This window comes from Narcine bancroftii, chromosome 3, assembly GCF_036971445.1.
Source record: "Narcine bancroftii isolate sNarBan1 chromosome 3, sNarBan1.hap1, whole genome shotgun sequence".
NCBI lineage: Eukaryota > Metazoa > Chordata > Chondrichthyes > Torpediniformes > Narcinidae > Narcine > Narcine bancroftii.
In genome coordinates, this window is record NC_091471.1 from 70,337,159 (window position 1) to 70,354,797 (window position 17,639).

Below are 17,639 nucleotides of genomic sequence, written 5' to 3' on the forward strand. Positions count from 1 at the left end.
TTCACATTCTTTGCACTTGATATATTAGTGCTAAAGCAAGGACTATCGAAGTTCTTCAAAATGTGTCTTTTAGGTTCTCATCCTTGACGCATAAAACTTCTGCTTTAGAATTAGTGATCTTGATCAATATTATATCGCCTGATCATTTAAATATTCCCGTTTTAATTAGTTTAGAACTTAACAAAAAATGTGAATGAACTACGTATATCTTAATTATATTCCATCAAATTGCAAACTGAAATTGTTTAACTTCAAACAATTCACCTTACTGCTTGTATCTTGGTCTATGCTCTAAAATGTGCATTCATGTTTTTAATGAAACGTGTCTTTGATGTTTTGTTGATGTTAGCCAAAATATTTATGAGGATATAGGTCTCATTTATTGTGTTGAGGAGGGGATTGAGCTGTGAGGGGAAGTCAGAATTTCATTGAGAGAATTTGCTTTGTAACCCCGAGGTCATCAGTTCAGGTCAAAGTCTAACCTAACATTCTATTCCGATCTCTTTGAACCAATAGATACAGAATGTCATAGTAATAAAAGAAACGGAGAGAGTGAGGTGGAGTACCAATGATGCTTGCTCTCATTCCAGGTCAGATTGCTATCATTCTTGGCAAAAGTTTTTAAAAAAATCTGTTTCAACTCCTGTATACTCTAGCCTTAACTAAATTAGGATTCTACTTGAGCAATGCTTTTCAGTATTTCTTTATGAACAGGTAAATTTTTAGAGGAATAGAATTCAGTAATGTCCATGGACGTACATGCAGCCCGTGCCACCCTATTCCACCCAATTAACCTATACCCCTGGTATCCTTTTGACTATTGGGAGGAAACAGAGCACCTGGAGGAAATCTTTATGGTGGAAGGAAAGTTATAGATAAAGCAGTTGAAGATGATTGGAGCAAGGACTCTATCCTAAGGAACTCTTGCAGAGAGGTGGGGACACTTGACGTACAACGGCACAATCATCTTCTGGGTGTGATATGTCTACAGTCAGTGGAGAATTTTAGCCATGATTACCAGCACTCTTTGATCACACACTCAGAGCCTCACTATGCAGTTGTTACAAACGCCATGGACTCTATCCTGCCAAATTTATTTCAGCCAGCCTTGCTGAAAACTCCTGGAACATTAAGTAGTCAAGCAGCCATCTCCCAACTCAGAAATAATGAGTTATACATGTGACAAATAACAGACATTGCCAAGCTTTTGAGTTGGGTTTCTACCTTAAAATGTAGTAAGTTGCACGTTCTTTTCACAGAAAGCAAGAAAAACCTAGTCAATTGTTGCCTTGTCAGTCTATTCTCCAACATCAGGAAAAGAACAACAGGCATTACTCAATTTAATGTAGGTTACCAATAACCTGCTTACCAATACCCAGTTTAGGTTTTACCAAGGCCACCTGACCCCAAGGGTCATCAACGATTGATCCAAGTGTGGACATAACAGCTGAATTCCACGAGTAAACTGCAAGTAATTGCCCTTGATAGCATAGCAATATTTGACGAAGTTTCTTCCTCTGACAATCAACCTTGCGATTAAAGCTGAATTGCTTCCATTCGGCCTTGCGGGTTCTGAGGTGTCAAATAAGGGCTTTGTATGAACAATGAACTATTCCGCAGATTTAGACTTCCCCTTTGGAAGTCTAAACCTCAGTGTTGAAGAGCTGTGGTCACAAAACTAATCTCATTGCCTACATCTGAGAAGTGGAGGATATACAGTACGTGGAGATATAACCTTGCTCATCTTCAAGAGCAAGAGGTCAGATTGTGGTAATTGCCTTCCTGTACATGACAAGGAAAGTAATCATAAAGATTATTCTCAAATGTTTCCTCTTGGAATGCTTCTTGATTTGCATATAGAGGCATTATGGATGAGGTATTTGCTGCCCATCTTGAAGAAAAGTGCAGAGGGTAGCCAGCCATCATACACAGTCATTTTTAACTTTTCTAAAGCCTCTCACTCTTGTCAATCAGTAAGAACTATGGAACGCCATCTTGAAATTTAGCTGCTAACAGAAATCTATCTTCGTCTTGGGTTTGTTCCTTAATGGCATTGAAGGCAAGGTACTAACCACAGGTTCAATTTCAATGAAGCTTGGTGTTTAAAAAAAGGCTGTGGCATTGCCCCAATAATTTTCAATTGTTCTTGCCACAATATTACCCCACCTCCAACAAAAATCTCCAAGAGAGGAACTAATTCTTTATAATTATGATCTTTAGCCTCCAGCCACAGCACTCAAGATCACCTGATCCTCAAAAGTCAAAGGGTGGAACATAGCATATGTTTGTATTTTGTATATTGTTGAATCAAGTCAACTCATTCATGGGGTTCAAGAGGATAAGCTTTACATTCAACAATAGGGTCAGCTACCATCTGCTCCCATTGCACCACATTGCCCTCTGATCAAAAGAATTCACAACAAGACTCTGGAAAATGTGGACCTGTTCTCATATCTTGGGATCCAACTCTCAATGAATACACATTCTCCACCATATTTGCATGGGTTTTGATGGAATGTGGATTTGAAAATCAAGACCCCACACCATCAAAAGGGGTATCCTCTCTCACATTCTAAGATCTGGGCTACCAACAAACCACTGGAAAATTAATTTCAACAGTGCCTCCACAATATTCACCAAATTCATTGAACCAAAGTTTGTGTTCGCTCGTAGGTTAACATTGAAGGCCTAGCTAATCTCAGTCACTTATGTTGTTGGGCTGGTCACGTCATTTGTATTCTGGACACAAGTGTCTGTTTGCAGACTCTATTTTCCAGGCTTCATCATAGGAGATTACAAGAAGATGGAGAATAGATTCAAGGATATCTCAAAATTTTCTTAAGATGTGCAATATTCTCCACTGACCCATGACCACTCAAAGTTGAGAATGACCTTTCAAGATGGCATTGAGAACCACAAGGCTGTGCATCAGGAGCACACAGAAGTTCTGTGTAGGTGGCAGTAGATGTACACCACCTCACAATCTACCAACTCACCCATCACCTTCTGCCCAATCTGCGGAATAGTTCATTGTTCATACAAAGCTCTCATTTGACACCTCAGAACCCACAAGGCCGAATGGAAGCAATTCAGCTTTAATCGCAAGGTTGCTCGTCAGAAGAAGAAACTTTGTCAAATATTGCTATGCTATCAAGGGCAATTACTTGCAGCTTACTCGTGGAATTCAGCTGTTATGTCCACACTTGGATCAATCGTTGATGACCCTTGAGGTCAGGTGGCCTTGGTAAAACCTAAACTGGTTATTGGTAACCTACATTAAATTGAGTAATGCCTGTTGCTCTTTTCCTGATGTTGGAGAATGGACTGACAAGGCAACAATTGATTAGATTAGGTTTTTCTTGCTTTCTGTGAAAAGAACTTGTGCAATTTACTACATTCTAAGGTAGAAACCCAACTCAAAAGCTTGGCAATGGCTGTTATTTGCCACATGTATAAAGCATGCAGTCTTTAAGGCTATGTATGTCATTAATGTGTGAATGCAGTATATTTACTGCAGGTATAAATTTTCACACATCATCCACACACTTGCTTTTCTTTGGCAACTCCCATTTGACAATGTGGTTTTCTTTGGGAACTAACTTGATAACATGCTTTTCTTTGGCAGTTCACTTAAACACCATATTTTGAAAGACTTTTTCCAACCTGGTCTGTGTTTGAGCTCAAATTTGGAATCCCTTCCCACACTGCAGGGACCAGTTAAATTGAGGCATTTATCCACCAAATTTGAGCGCAATCCAATACAAACGGATTTCTATAGATGAACAGACTAATAGATTGAGAGGTCAGGGATATTGATGGAAGGGTTATGTATTAGAATGAAAAAAATAAGTTTAAATAATTTTGGGCCTAATTGTTCATTTTCCTTCATTGTGTGAAATGTGGATCGTAAAGTTTTGTTTGCTATTGCTATCCTTTCTGTTTTCAAATGCTTCACATAAAGCTCCATTTCCATTTCCCCAACTTTTGATTGTCCTTTATTCCTTAACTATCTTGCAAAGAAGTTTTAGCCTCTGCCATATTTGAACCTATCTCGGCTGCACCATTTCATCGCCAAGGCAAATAGCGCCTTTGGAAGTCTACAGAAAAGAGTCTGGAAAAACAACCAACTGAAAAACCTCACAAAGATTAGCGTATACAGAGCCGTTGACATACCCACACTCCTGTTCGGCTCCGAATCATGGGTCCTCTACCAGCATCACCTACGGCTCCTAGAACGCTTCCACCAGCGTTGTTTCCGCTCCATCCTCAACATTCATTGGAGCGACTTCATCACCAACATCGAAGTACTCGAGATGGCAGAGGCCGACAGCATCGAATCCGCGCTGCTGAAGATCCAACTGCGCTGGGTAGGTCACATCTCCAGAATGGAGGACCATCGCCTTACCAAGATCGTGTTATATGGCAAGCTCTCCACTGGCCACCGTGACAGAGGTGCACCAAAGAAGAGGTACAAGAACTGCCTAAAGAAATCTCTTGGTGCCTGCAACATTGACCACTGCCAGCAGGCTGATATCGCCTCAAACCGTGCATCTTGGCGCCTCACAGTTCGGCGGGCAGCAACCTCCTTTGAAGAAGACCGCAGAGCCCACCTCACTGACAAAAGACAAAGGAGAAAAAACCCAACACCCAACCCCAACCCACCAATTTTCCCTTGCAACCGCTGCAACCGTGTCTACCTGTCCCGCATTGGACTTGTCAGCCACAAACCAGCCTGCAGCTGACGTGGACATTACCCCTCCATAAATCTTCGTCCGCAAAGCCAAGCCAAAGGAGAATCTTGCAAAGAAGTTTTAGCCTCTGCAATATTTGAACTGTACTGATGAATTATTTGAGCTAGCAAATCATATTGACGGAGAGTTTTGTTCCTTTGTAGATGGCTGGGTATTTTAAGGAACTCAATACTGTTCTTCATTGTTGTTTCAACTGATTTAATATATTAGGTCTGCCCCATCTGCTGATCAGTATTGTATTGTGTCGCGGAAAATATCTGTGATGGAACTGGTTGACTGATGTACAGCTAATGGACCTTTTGGTATTATTGATATGAATCACATTTCTGTATTGAAATTTTGTGATAGAGAATAGTTCCAAATAATAACCCCACAACTACTCTCTGTACTTTTTGCATGATGTGTCCTCTGCTCCTTAATTTTCTTCCTAAGACAACTAAATATTGAAATCATTACCATACTTGTTTACAAGGCCTGCTTGATTTTGTAGTATCAAGCTAAATTAACCATATTTGGTGAAGTAAAAGCTAACAACTTGAATTAGCTACTCGTTGAGTAAAGGGAGTGAAACACAATAGGTTGCAGACACTGTGATTGTAGCAAACATACCAAAATGCTGGAGCAACTCTACTGTTCTTTACAGCACCTATAGGGGACAAAAATATATTGCCAATGTTTCAGGCCTGAGCCCTTCTTCAAGAAATAAGTTGAAAAGGCAAAAGTAGGATATATCAGAAAATCTCAGAATTCAAACAATGGGGAGGAATCCAGACTAACAAAAGGTGTTAACTGGATATGATAAGGAACTACCCCTCCTACAGGACCCCACAAAAACTCATCAAAACATTGTATCACACACCATCTCTGAACTCATCACGTCTGGTCACTTTCCTGGCATGGCCTCCAACCTTATTGTTTCCCAACCCTGTACCACCTGTTTCTACCTTCTACCCAAGATCCCAAAACACGATTGTCCCAGAAGACCCATCATGTCTACATGCTTTTGCCCCACCACATTGGTCTCCGTTTACCATGACTCTGTTTTGTCCTCCCTGGTTCAGTCTCTCCCCACCTACATCCAGAACACGGCCTTCATCACTTCAACCACTTCTAGTTCACCGAACTTGATCACCTCATCCAATCCTAATACACCTCTATTCCCATACTGAAGGCCTCAAAGCCCTTCGTTTCTTTCTGGACAATAGAACCAACCAGTTTCCCTCCCTCCCTCCACCATCACTCTCCTCCGGCTGGCTGAACTTGTCCACACCATCAATAATTTCTCCTTTGACTCATCCCACTTTCTCCAGGATAAAGGGATAGCTATGAGTACCCACATGGGCCCCAGCTGTCCCTGACCTTTTATTGTCTACGTGGAGCAATTCATACTACAAGCCTACACAGGCAAGGCCACTCAACTCTTCCTCTGCTTCATTGATTACTACTTTGGTGCTGCCTCATGTACCCATGATGAGCTTGTTGACTTCATCCACTTGGCTGCCAACTTCTACCCCAACCTCAAATTCACTTTGTTCATCTCTAGCAACCCTCTCCCATTCCTTGATCTTTTGGTCTCCATCTCAGGAGACAAACTCTCGACAGACATCTTCCTCAAACCCACCACCTCGACTATACCTCTGCCCACCCTGTAAGAATTCCATTCTCTTGATTCTTCCTTCTCTGTCACATTTGCACCAGGGATGAGAGCTTCCATGCCTGATAATCAGAAATGTCCTTCTTCAAACAACAGGGCTTTCCCTCTACCACCATCAACTCGGCACTCACCGGCATAGCCTCCATTACCCGCATTTCTGCCCTGGCCCCCTCCGCCCCCATGCACAACAAAGACAGGATTCCTCTTGTCCTCACTTACCACCCCACCAACCCCGCATCCAAAACATCCTCCTCCACCGTTTCCACCACCTACTCGTGATCCCACCACATATTTCCCTCTCCTCTCCTCTTCATTTTCTGCAGAGTCCACTCCCTCCATGACTCCTTTGTCCACCTCTGCCCACACCTCTCCAGCACCATTTCAAGTAAAGCAACATTTCACTTGTGAATATGCAGATGTCATTTACTGTATCCAGTGCTCCCGTTGTGGTCTCCTGTACATCGGAGAGACTGGATGTAGACTGGGAGATTGCTTTGTTGAGCACCTCAGCTCTGTCCATTGCCACCCATTTCAATTCTCCATCCCATTCCCTTTCCAACATTTCTGTCCACGCACTGTCGGACCAAGACCATCTGTAAATTGGAGGAACAACATGTCATCTTCTGACTGGGTATCCTCCAACTGGATGGCATTAATATTGACTTCTCTGGCATTTGTTAAACTACCCCTGCCCCAACCCCCTTCCTCCATCAGCTCTCCATTCCCTGTTTCCTTTCACACAGACATGATATATTCTACCTAGTGTAAGGTAAAACATCATGAGATGGGAATGTGTAGGGAGTTACCCTGTACAGGGCAGTAACAAGAAGGGGAGGTGTCCTTGTACTCCTGTTAGGTAAAACATCATGAGATGGGAATGTACAGGGCTGTAACAAGATGTGAATGCATCCTTGTACTTACAAGATAAGAGAGACATTGATGGATTGAGAGGCAGGAAGCTAGCAGGGAAAGGATAGCAACAGTTTTAGTCATTGGACAAGTAATGATATGATGATGTTCTAAGCACATATCCAAGGGTATAAAAAATCACCATTTTGCTGATAACGGCAGAATGCATTCTCCGACTAACTTTGTTAGTCGCAAGTGTTACAATCCGGTAATAAAGAACAAAGAACCCTGATTTCGACTCAGTCTGGTGTTTGTCTCACTCATTCATGAACAAAGCAGACCTAACACTAGTCCCTTATTACATCCAATTAACACCTTTTGTTGGTCTGGATTCCTCCCCCATTGTTTGAATTCTGAGACTTTCTGATTTATCCCTGCTTCTGCCTTTTCTAATTTTTCCTTGAAATTTCGGCTCAGGCCGAAACGTCGGTAATATATCTTTGTCTCCTATAGATGCTGAAAAGACCAGCTGAGTTCTTCCAGCATTGAATATGTTTCTGCAGTAACTACCTCCAGATGGAAGAAGGGAAAACAGTTTAGTTGAGGGATCTGTCGAGTCCTTCACAATGTTTATTGCCTTTTGCCTGCATCGAGTGTTGTAGATGTCCCACATGGTAGGAAGAGATCCCCCAATGATCTTTTCCACTAACTTCACTATCCTCTGCAGGGTCTTGTGGTCTGAGGTGGTGCAACTTCCAAACCAGGCAGTGATGCAGTTGCACAGGATGCTCTCGATACAGCCTCTGTAGAATGTAGTGAAGGTGGAGGGTGGGAGATGAACTTTACTCAGCCTTCACAGGAAGTAGAGGTGCTGCTGGTCTCTCTTGGCTTTGGAGCTGGTGTTAAGGGACCAGGTAAGGTTCTCCACCAAACTTGATACTCTTGATTACCTCAATGGTGAAGCCGTCAATGGTCAGCAGAGTGAGAATCTCCTGGGCCCTCCTGAAATTGACAACCATCTCTTTTGTAACTTTTAACATTCGGTAATATTGTAGCATTTAGAGTAGCAATTGTACAATCCTGAATACATTAATGGCTTTACTTATTGACTCATCAAGAAGCAGCTGTTGTTTAACTGAAGAGCAAGTTGGTGCCCAATCATCATTTCTTAATCAGAGTGCCTTTGATCTATTAATTTAAATGAGTTTCAGGGAAAATAAATTATCTGTTGTAGATGTAGATTTGGGTATTTCAGTGCAAATGCTGGTACTACATTTTTTAAATGTTCATATTTGTAATAAGACACACCTATAAGTGAAATTATTTATTTCTTCTGCAATGACTTGATCTTGCATTGCAAATGATTATTTTGTGTGATTATACAGATTTTGAGTTGGAATCGGTTTCTGAGAGCAAACAATAAATTTACCTTCTCTGGCAGAAGCTGGTCTTCATTTCAGTGTTAACTGACCACTTATTGTGTGGAAGAGGTGCAAAGAGGGCATTGAACTTGTGAGCTGCAACTACATGCTAAGGAGGTGATTTTAAACTGGTTTTGAGGGTACGGAACAAGTCAATGTTAATAAGCGAGGTAGAACATTTCTGGAGCCCATAATCTTGATTCTGCAGGCCCATTGGGAAAGTTGTAGCTTTACTTAAAAGGCCAGTTAAGTCTTCAACTCAATTGTGTATATGTCTGGAGACACAAGAAACTACACTCTTTTTTGCTTATGATATGAAGGCTTTTACTGGCTATCTCCTCTCTTTCAGTTCAGTTGAAGAGTCTAATAAAAACATTAATGGTTCATTTCACCTTATGGATGCTACCTTACCTGATGAATTCCTTTAGCACTTTGTGGTTTTTTTTGCTGCTTGTGTGTCTACAAGAGTATTTACTTGTCTTAGATCCCAGCTGAAATGATTGATGCAATAGGGTGCTTATTTGCATATATGAGGTTATGTTAATAAACTTTTGGCCAAAATATGAGCAGATGACTAATCTTGAATCAGTGTCTGCCTGGCAAGCATTGAACCAAAATGTACAAGAAGGAAGAACCTTCCATTCCTCTCTGGCTGGGTTACTAGTCATGGAGAATGGCTGCCTGCATAGTCTTGGAGCTGGAAGATGTAAAATGGAGGCACTGCAAGGAGGGTCCATATCAATTTGTGCAAACATTCTTGTAATCATGCTCTTTCAGGATCAAGCCCCAAGATATCACGGAATAGATCAAGGCTTGCACACTGAACCTTGAATACAAGACCTTTAGTTGTTGCATTGGCTAGCACTCACAGAATTCTTGTACTTGGGTGCCAGTTTGGAGGGCAAGGGAACTGCATTGGTGGAAGAAGGAAGTAATAGCAGATGAGTAGAGATAATTGAGCCGAAGGAATTGCTTAGAGCAGGGAATGCTGTTGGTGTGCAGGTCAAGAAGAGGATTATGGTTAAACTGAGGTGGTTTGGGTGGTCACTAAGAAAAAGCTATTAAAAATAAATTTAGCTGTAATGTTATGGATGGTACACTCTTCAGCAGTAACTCAGGTAAGACCAGATTTAAAGTAGGCTTCCTCAATTTTCTAGTTATGGACCATGAAAGGCATTGAGCAAGCTTCACATGCACAGTGGTGTTCAAAACTGATGTGCGAAGGAGCACTGCAAGTCATTTGACTATACACACCCAACAGCCACTGTGCTTTCACAACTTGCTCATCACCCTGGAAGAAGTATTTAAAAGTCACCTGCTGATTCACTAAATTCTTAATCATATTAACAAAACATAAGAAATAGAAGTAGGGGTAGGCTATCCAATCATCTTGTTTCACTCGACCTTGCAGCTGATCTTGTCTAGTGCTGCTTTCTTGCATTAACTGTGTCCCTCAGTCTTCAAAATTCCATTCATGTTTAAGTTGAATATATTCAGTGACTTGAGTCTCACCTTATTTCTTAGATAGAACATTTCTAAGATTACCACCCTCTGGTAAAGAAATTCCTTCCTATCTCAGGTACAAATGGTCACTCTCTCATTGGGAAACTTTGACGTCTGATTCCAGACAAACCAAGTTCAAAGTTCAGATTATTGTCCGAGTCCATGAATGACATCATATACAACTCTGAGATTCTTTTTCCTGAGGGCCAGGCAGAATTTCTACTTATCCGTAGTACAAAACACTGGACTCAAGGAAAGATACTTAAGCAAAAGAGAGAAATGTAAACTAATAAATAAATGTAAATAAATTGCAGTACAGGAAATAATTATTCCATAATAAATAATGTGCAAAGTAAGAGTCCTTAAATAAGTCTCAGATTGAGTTTGTTGTTTAGGAGTCCGATGGTGGAAAGGTAGCAACAGTTCTTGAACCTAATGGTACGTGTCTTGTTGCACCTATGCCTCTTCCTGATGGCAGCAGCAAGAACAGAGCATGTCTTGGGTGGTGTGGTGTCCTAGATTACTGCTGCTCTTCAATGGCAACGTTGCATGTAAAGTGTATTGAGGGTGGGGAGAATTTTCCCTGTGATGTACTGGGTTGTGTCCACTACCTCTTGCAGGGCTTTCCACTTCATACCAGGCCATGATGCAGTCAGTCAGCACACTTTCCAGTACACATCTGTAGATATTCTGTAGTGTAGATATTCTGTCAGTTGGTTTTGCCTTTGCCCCTTCAAAATAGCCTTTTAAAAAAAAATACCACCCCGTCTTTCAGCATTGCCAACATGCATAATATTTTGGTGGATGTTTATGAAATGCTACGTTGAGAAAATCAGATAAAAATCCATTGATTTAAGAGCCATTTGGAAAAGTTACAAAATTGATAGCTTTTCATTTGGATTGAATAAACAGAAGCTTATTTTCTCAGTCGTATTTGGTATATTCTTCAAATATTTCATTCACTGGAGACCACATGTTGTCATGGCAACTGAAGTGGTTGCTGGGTAGAGTCCTGTCAAGCAGAAGAGGAGGAGAACGTGTGAATAAGTCTGCTTTGCTGCCAACATGTCATTCACTAACACTCTGCATGCCAGTGAGTGGGTGAGAGTTTTTAATACTCAACATGGGGAGGGGTGTGGTGTCTTGCAAAGAAAAAAAAGTGTAATTTTGAAGGATTAAAAGTAAAGATTTTTGAATTAAAAAAAACAATTTCTGAATTATATCAGGAGTTTATTTTCACCAGGAATAAAGAACGATATTTTGTTGGTCTTTTCCAACTTTAAATAGAGCAATATTTTCTTGTCAAAACTGTTATTTTTTTTAATTGTGTTTCACTGACACTAAGTCTTATTGAAAGGATTTTTTTCTTATTTCTGAGAACAATGTACCAATTGACGCTGATGTGAAGCTTTATATTTGACTGATAGGGAAAATCTAACTGTGCCTGGCCCAGAGTTATTATATTATGCAAGCTACCCATAAAAAAGGCATTAAATGTCAGGCAAAGGAGAAGAATTGAAGATGTAGCAATCCTATTTGCCAACATGGCAAACATGATAAATTGGCGTACAAAGATAAAATCACAGTTCCTTGGCTTCCAAAGAGCCAAACATGAAGAAAATGTGATTAGAGGACCAGGATTTAGTACTGTGGTATCTGTGGTATGTAACCCTGGTACATGTCCTCTCATTGGATTGTTGAAGTTTGATTCTTCATTAGACCAAATAATGATTGAATTTGAATGTCAAGTTAGATTATGTAAACCCTCATAGTCTAGTGTGGAGTTGAAATTTAAATTTTATGATCTAGAGATAAGAATGTTATGGATTGAGCCAAGGAAACTGTGATCTGATCAGCTGCCCTGCACTGTGAACAAAGCAAGAGGGGGAAAAATACACTTTTAAAGTTACAGTTGCTTATGTGTGTTCTTAACCTCCCACTCTACTTGTTCTACACCTATGACAGTGTGGCTCAGTATGACAACACCATGTACTAATTCGTTGATGATACCACACAAGTGGGTTGTGTAAAAAGGGTCACTGTGTCAGCATACAGGAGGGAGATTGAAAGCTTGGCTGAATGGTGCACCAACAACAACCTCACACTCAATGTTACTTAAACCAAGGAGCTGATTGTTGACCTGGAAGGGAAGACCAGAGGTGTACGATCCAGTGATCATTTTGGGATCAGAGGTGGAGAAGGTGATCAAATTTAAGTTCTTGGGCGTCACTAAATCAGACGATCTTTCCTGGACCCAACACTCTAAAACCATATAAACATATAACCACTTACAGCACAGAACAGGCCAGTTCGGCCCTACTAGTCCATGCCGTAACAAATCCCCACCCTCCTAGTCCCACTGACCAGCACCCGGTCCATACCCCTCCAGTCCTCTCCTATCCATGTAACTATCCAGTCTTTCCTTAAATGTAACCAATGATCCCGCCTCGACCACGTCTGTCAGAAGCTCATTCCACATCCCTACCACCCTTTGCATAAAGAAATTTCCCCTCATGTTCCCCTTATAATTGTCCACCTTCAATCTTAAACTAATGTAACGTCAGCTCCTCTACTTCCTCAGGAGTTTGCAGAGGTTTAATATGATATTGGAAACCCTGGCAAATTTCTTAACATGTATGGTGGAAAGTGTGCTGACTGGCTCCATCATATCTGGTACGGGGCCACCAAAACCTCTGAGTGTAAAGCCTTGCAAAAAGGTAGTGGACACAGCACAGGACATCACAAGCAAAACCCTTCTCATCATCAAGAACATCTACAAGGAACGCTGCTGCTCTCCGGCAAGGATCCACATCACCCAGCACATGCTCTGTTCTCACTGCTACCATCAGGAAAGAGGTATAGGTGCCACAAGACTCACACCCACAGGTTGAGGAACAGGAGCTACCCTTCCACCATCAGACTCCTCAACAACAAACTCAATCAGGGACTCATTTCAGTACTCTTACTTTTGCACTTTGTTGATTTTTTCTCTCCCTGTATTGGACATCAGTTTGTTTACATTTCTTTGTTTGTTTACATTTGTACATTGAGTGAAGTTATTTTTGCATTACCCATGAGTGGTAATTCTGTCTTGCCTGCAGGAACAAGAATCTCAGGGTTGTAGGTGATGTCATGTGTAAACTCTGTCAATAAATCTGAATCTTATCTGAATTTTCATATCAATTAATTACAAATAATGATATGTACTTTTTAAAATCAGAGGATGGGATCTAATGTTATAATTCCTTGTATACAATTGATTTGGTGATGTACAGTAAAAGACTATATCATCTGGCATATTCAGCCAGATGGACTGTGTGTATTCATAGCAAAGGGTCACAGTTATTTGTATGAGAAAACAGATCAAGATCATGAACTATTTGGCCCCTCCAGCTTGTTCTTTCATTCAACAAGATCACGGATGATCTGACTGTAACCTCAACTCTGCATTGCCATCTGCCAATGGAAGAATTGATTTACCTCTGCCTTAATCATGTTCAAAGTCTTTGCTTCCATGACTCCTTGAGGAAAAGACTTCCAAAGATTCATGATTCTCTAAGAAACATTTGTCTTGAATAGATGGCCTTTTATTTTTAAACAATGGTCATATATTTTAGATTTTTCCAAGAGGAGACATTCGCCATGCATCTATCCTATCAATACATGGTACCTATTTGGAGCATGATTTGTGACTTGTGATTATATTGTACTTGACAACTGTTTGATGTAAACATTTTTTTTAAGAGTCAAATAAAAATTATCTTCATTCACCGAGTTTAGTCTCCAATTTGCAAACTGAATTTCTGAAAATTAATACAGGTATTTGAACTTAACAGTGATCCACACCAGAGCTAGACTATGTTGTGATTCTGAGCTAATATTAATTTGGACACTTCAAAGTTAGAATATTAGAACTCAATTGAATACTGACTAATTAAAACCTGAATAATACTTTCTTCTTAGACATTTCTTCCTTCAACCATCAACCACAGCCTGTCTCTCATAATGACCAGAATGGCAGAAAAACACAGAAGTACTGTGTATCCACGTACCATATATTTCAGCGGATAAGACGACCCTTGAAGCTCCCAAAAAAAGGGGCCATCTTTTAGGGCAGAAACAAAAAAAGTTGACTTGAAAATTTTGGCCAGAATGCAGACTGGTCCTGACCACCGCTACCAGTCCCTGACACCTCCCCACTCCCTCTGCCGGACCCCGACCATCTAACCACCATAACCCATCCAGACATTTTACAATTGTAAATTGTAAAGAAAGAATTGTAGAGCCTGAGGTCCCCGCTCCTGCCCGGGAGCCCGAAGTCCCCGCTCCTGCCTGTGAGCTTGAGGTGACTTCTTCAATGTGGACGGCACCTCACTGGATGTTAAGAATGGAGCTGATGCTGAAGATTTGGACTCAGCTCCATTTGGCATCTTCCTAGCCAGAAACAAAGACTTTGATTTTCTTTTACTGTTACTGTAATCGATTGCTTGCTTAATTTACATATTTCTTACTTGAAGTTTGGGGTGCTGTAACAAAATTTGGGTTGTTGCTAAGATGTCTAGACACCAGACTCTGGCACATTCCTTGCAGCCACTCTGAGGCGTCGAGAAGAAAATCGATGATGTAATGACCTTTTTAAGTTTAGAGAAAATCAGATATAATATTAAAGTTTCAATTTACCAAGTTATGGGGCCCATTCTTAGCATTTTTTTAAAGCATTGGAAGTAATCCTTTGTCCATTCTCCAGGATCACCAGTGATTTCCTGTCATTATTGATTATTTTTTCTTCTCAAAGAGGGAGAGGATTAGATTAGTCCTTTAGGTGTTTTTTTTTCCTTTTTTTATCCTTATTATTTTAATATAACAGTCTAATAATTGGTCTATCATGGTTGCATTCAATATGTTTATTACTAGATTGAGTTATTACAAGTAATCATTAATGTAGATATACACATTTTATTACTTTTTTCCCCTCTCTTTGGTATGTATTTGCTTGTATACAATTGATTAATATGTAATCGTCATTTATTATGTTAAACTCAATAAAAATATATATTTTTTAAAAGTAAGAAAATTGACAGGTTTTCTTATACATTCAATATGAGCTAAAACCATGAAATTCAAGCTGAAATTGAGGCCCTGTCTTACTTGAAGGTCGTCTTATCACCTGAAATATACGGTAAATGGCAATAGGGTTTTACTTTTTTCCTCTAAAAATGCTAATTGACTGGTTGAGTATATTCACATGCTGTTTTTTTTAATTCTAGCACCTGTAGTCTCTTGTGTCCACAAATGCAATATGCATCCATCTTGGTGCATTTGGTGCTAGGTTCTGAGACCTGCTCTGTAAACTTTGCCTGGTGATATCATCCAGGTGAAGCAGGTTAAGATCATGCACACCAAAAATTTGCATCCTCTTCATAGTTGGAGTATTCCATCGCATTGAGCACTAGCGCACCTCAGGGCACATGTGCTCAGTCCGCTCCTATTCACGCAACTGACCCACGACTGCATCGCCAGATCCAGCTCCAACAGGGTCATCACGTTTGCAGATAACACAACAGTCGTTGGCCTCATCAGCAACAACGAGTCGCACTACAGATAAGAGTGGAAAATCCCATGAAATGGTGCGAGAGTAACAAGTTGAATCTCAACGTGAACAGGATGAAGGAGATGATTGTGGACTTTAGGAGAACCAGGAACGACTATCTCCACTACATATCAACAACTCTGTAGTAGTGTGGAAGACACTAAGTTCCTTGTAGTTCTCTTAACTAGTGACCTATTGTGGATACCCAATATCTCCTCACTTTTGAGGAAGGCACAATAGTAACTGCACTTCCTGAGAAGACTGAAACATGCAAGGCTACCGCTTACCATTATGTCAACTTTCTATTGGAACTCTATTGAGAGCATCCTGGCCGGCTGCATCACAGTGTGGTATAGTTGCTGCAGAGAAATGGATTGGAGGTCAATCCACAGGACCATAAGAGGGCAGAGAAGATCACTGGAGTTACACCCCCCCCCCAACCCCAACTATTGATGTGATAGGTCTGGATTGTTGTCTGAAGAGGGTGTGCAAAATCATTGAGGACCCCTTGCACCCTGCACACAGCATCTTTCATCTGTTCTCGTTAGGGGAAGAGAGAGGAGTATTAGAGTCAGCACCACCAGGCTGAGGGGTAGCTTCTTCCCACAGGCAGTGAGAATGCTGAACAACCAAAGGAACACACGAACCATCCGAGACTTTCATATCCGTGAATCAATATTTATTTATTAGAGTAGATGAAATACTTCTCCTGCATATGTATTTGTCTGTATGTGTGTGATGTCTGGTTGTGTGTCTGCATGTTTTGCATTGAGGACTGGAGAACACTGTTTCATCAGGTTGTGCTTGTACAATCAGGTGACAATAAACTTGACTTGACAGTGCAACTGAGGACCTGACTGGTTCTTTGAGTGTTCTGGATTGTTCTGGATATATAGTAGTATTACTTTGGGCAACCTCACTGGGTCTTGTTAGGTCTGCATTGTTCATGAATGAGTGAGACAAACACCAGACTGAGTCGAAATCAGGGTTCTTTGTTCTTTATTACCGGATTGTAACACTTGCGACTAACGATGTTAGCCGGAGAATGCATTCTGCCGTTATCAGCAAAATGGTGATTTTTTATACCCTTGGATACATGCTTAGAACATCATCATATCATTACTTGTCCAATGACTAAAACTGTTGCTATCCTTTCCCTGCTAGCTTCCTGCCTCTCAATCCATCAATGTCTCTCTTATCTTGTAAGTACAAGGATGCATTCTGTTACTCCTTAGTACTGGGTGACTCCTTCTCCGGTCCCATCTCATGATGTTTTACCTAACAGGAGTACAAGGACACCTCCCCTTCTTGTTACTGCCCTGTACAGGGTAACTCCCTACACATTCCCATCTCATGATGTTTTACCTTACAGTCTCAAAAGTTGTACTTTCTCCTGTGCTAATTTCCTTCACCCAGAAATATTCCAAGTGCCAATCCTACTCAGAAAGTTGGTCATAGTGTGATGAGCATTAAGAGTATCACTTCAGTAATGTAAGAAGCTGACCTATATTCGGGAACATTTGCTCAACTGTATAAGATGCTTCATGAGTGACCCCGAAGCAATTTCATTTCATCAGCCTTTATGACAACATACATAGATCGCATTGTTACTGAAGTACATTGTAAACCAGAAGAAGCCTTGAATGAAGGTGCTGATCCCAGAGATGAGAAGCAACAAATAATTTGCTTCTACAGTTTTAAATGTAGACTGAAAGTATTGAGACATGCTTGTGTATGTGTGTGTGGAAAATCCATGTAATGTTTACCTTAAACTTCTCCCCTTTCACCCCTAACCCATTTCTTCTAATTTGTGTCTCACCTACCCTCAGTGGAAACAGCCCACTTGCATTTGCTCAATTGAAATCCATTAT

At 40.8% G+C, this 17,639-nt stretch overlaps 1 protein-coding gene and 1 long non-coding RNA gene across 3 annotated transcripts in view; one reads left to right on the forward strand and one right to left on the reverse strand.

Annotated features, from left to right (window-relative positions):
• The window catches only part of setbp1 (SET binding protein 1), a 331,846-nt gene that overhangs the window by 134,525 nt on the left and 179,682 nt on the right, over positions 1 to 17,639 (forward strand). The gene's annotated exons all lie outside the window — the stretch shown is intronic.
• LOC138757242 (uncharacterized) overlaps positions 16,751 to 17,639 on the reverse strand; it is a 1,106,005-nt gene continuing 1,105,116 nt past the window's right edge. Inside the window, exon 2 of the long non-coding RNA XR_011353456.1 lies at positions 16,751 to 17,133. This is a non-coding gene — a long non-coding RNA (uncharacterized lncRNA). The remainder of the gene's footprint in view (positions 17,134 to 17,639) is intronic.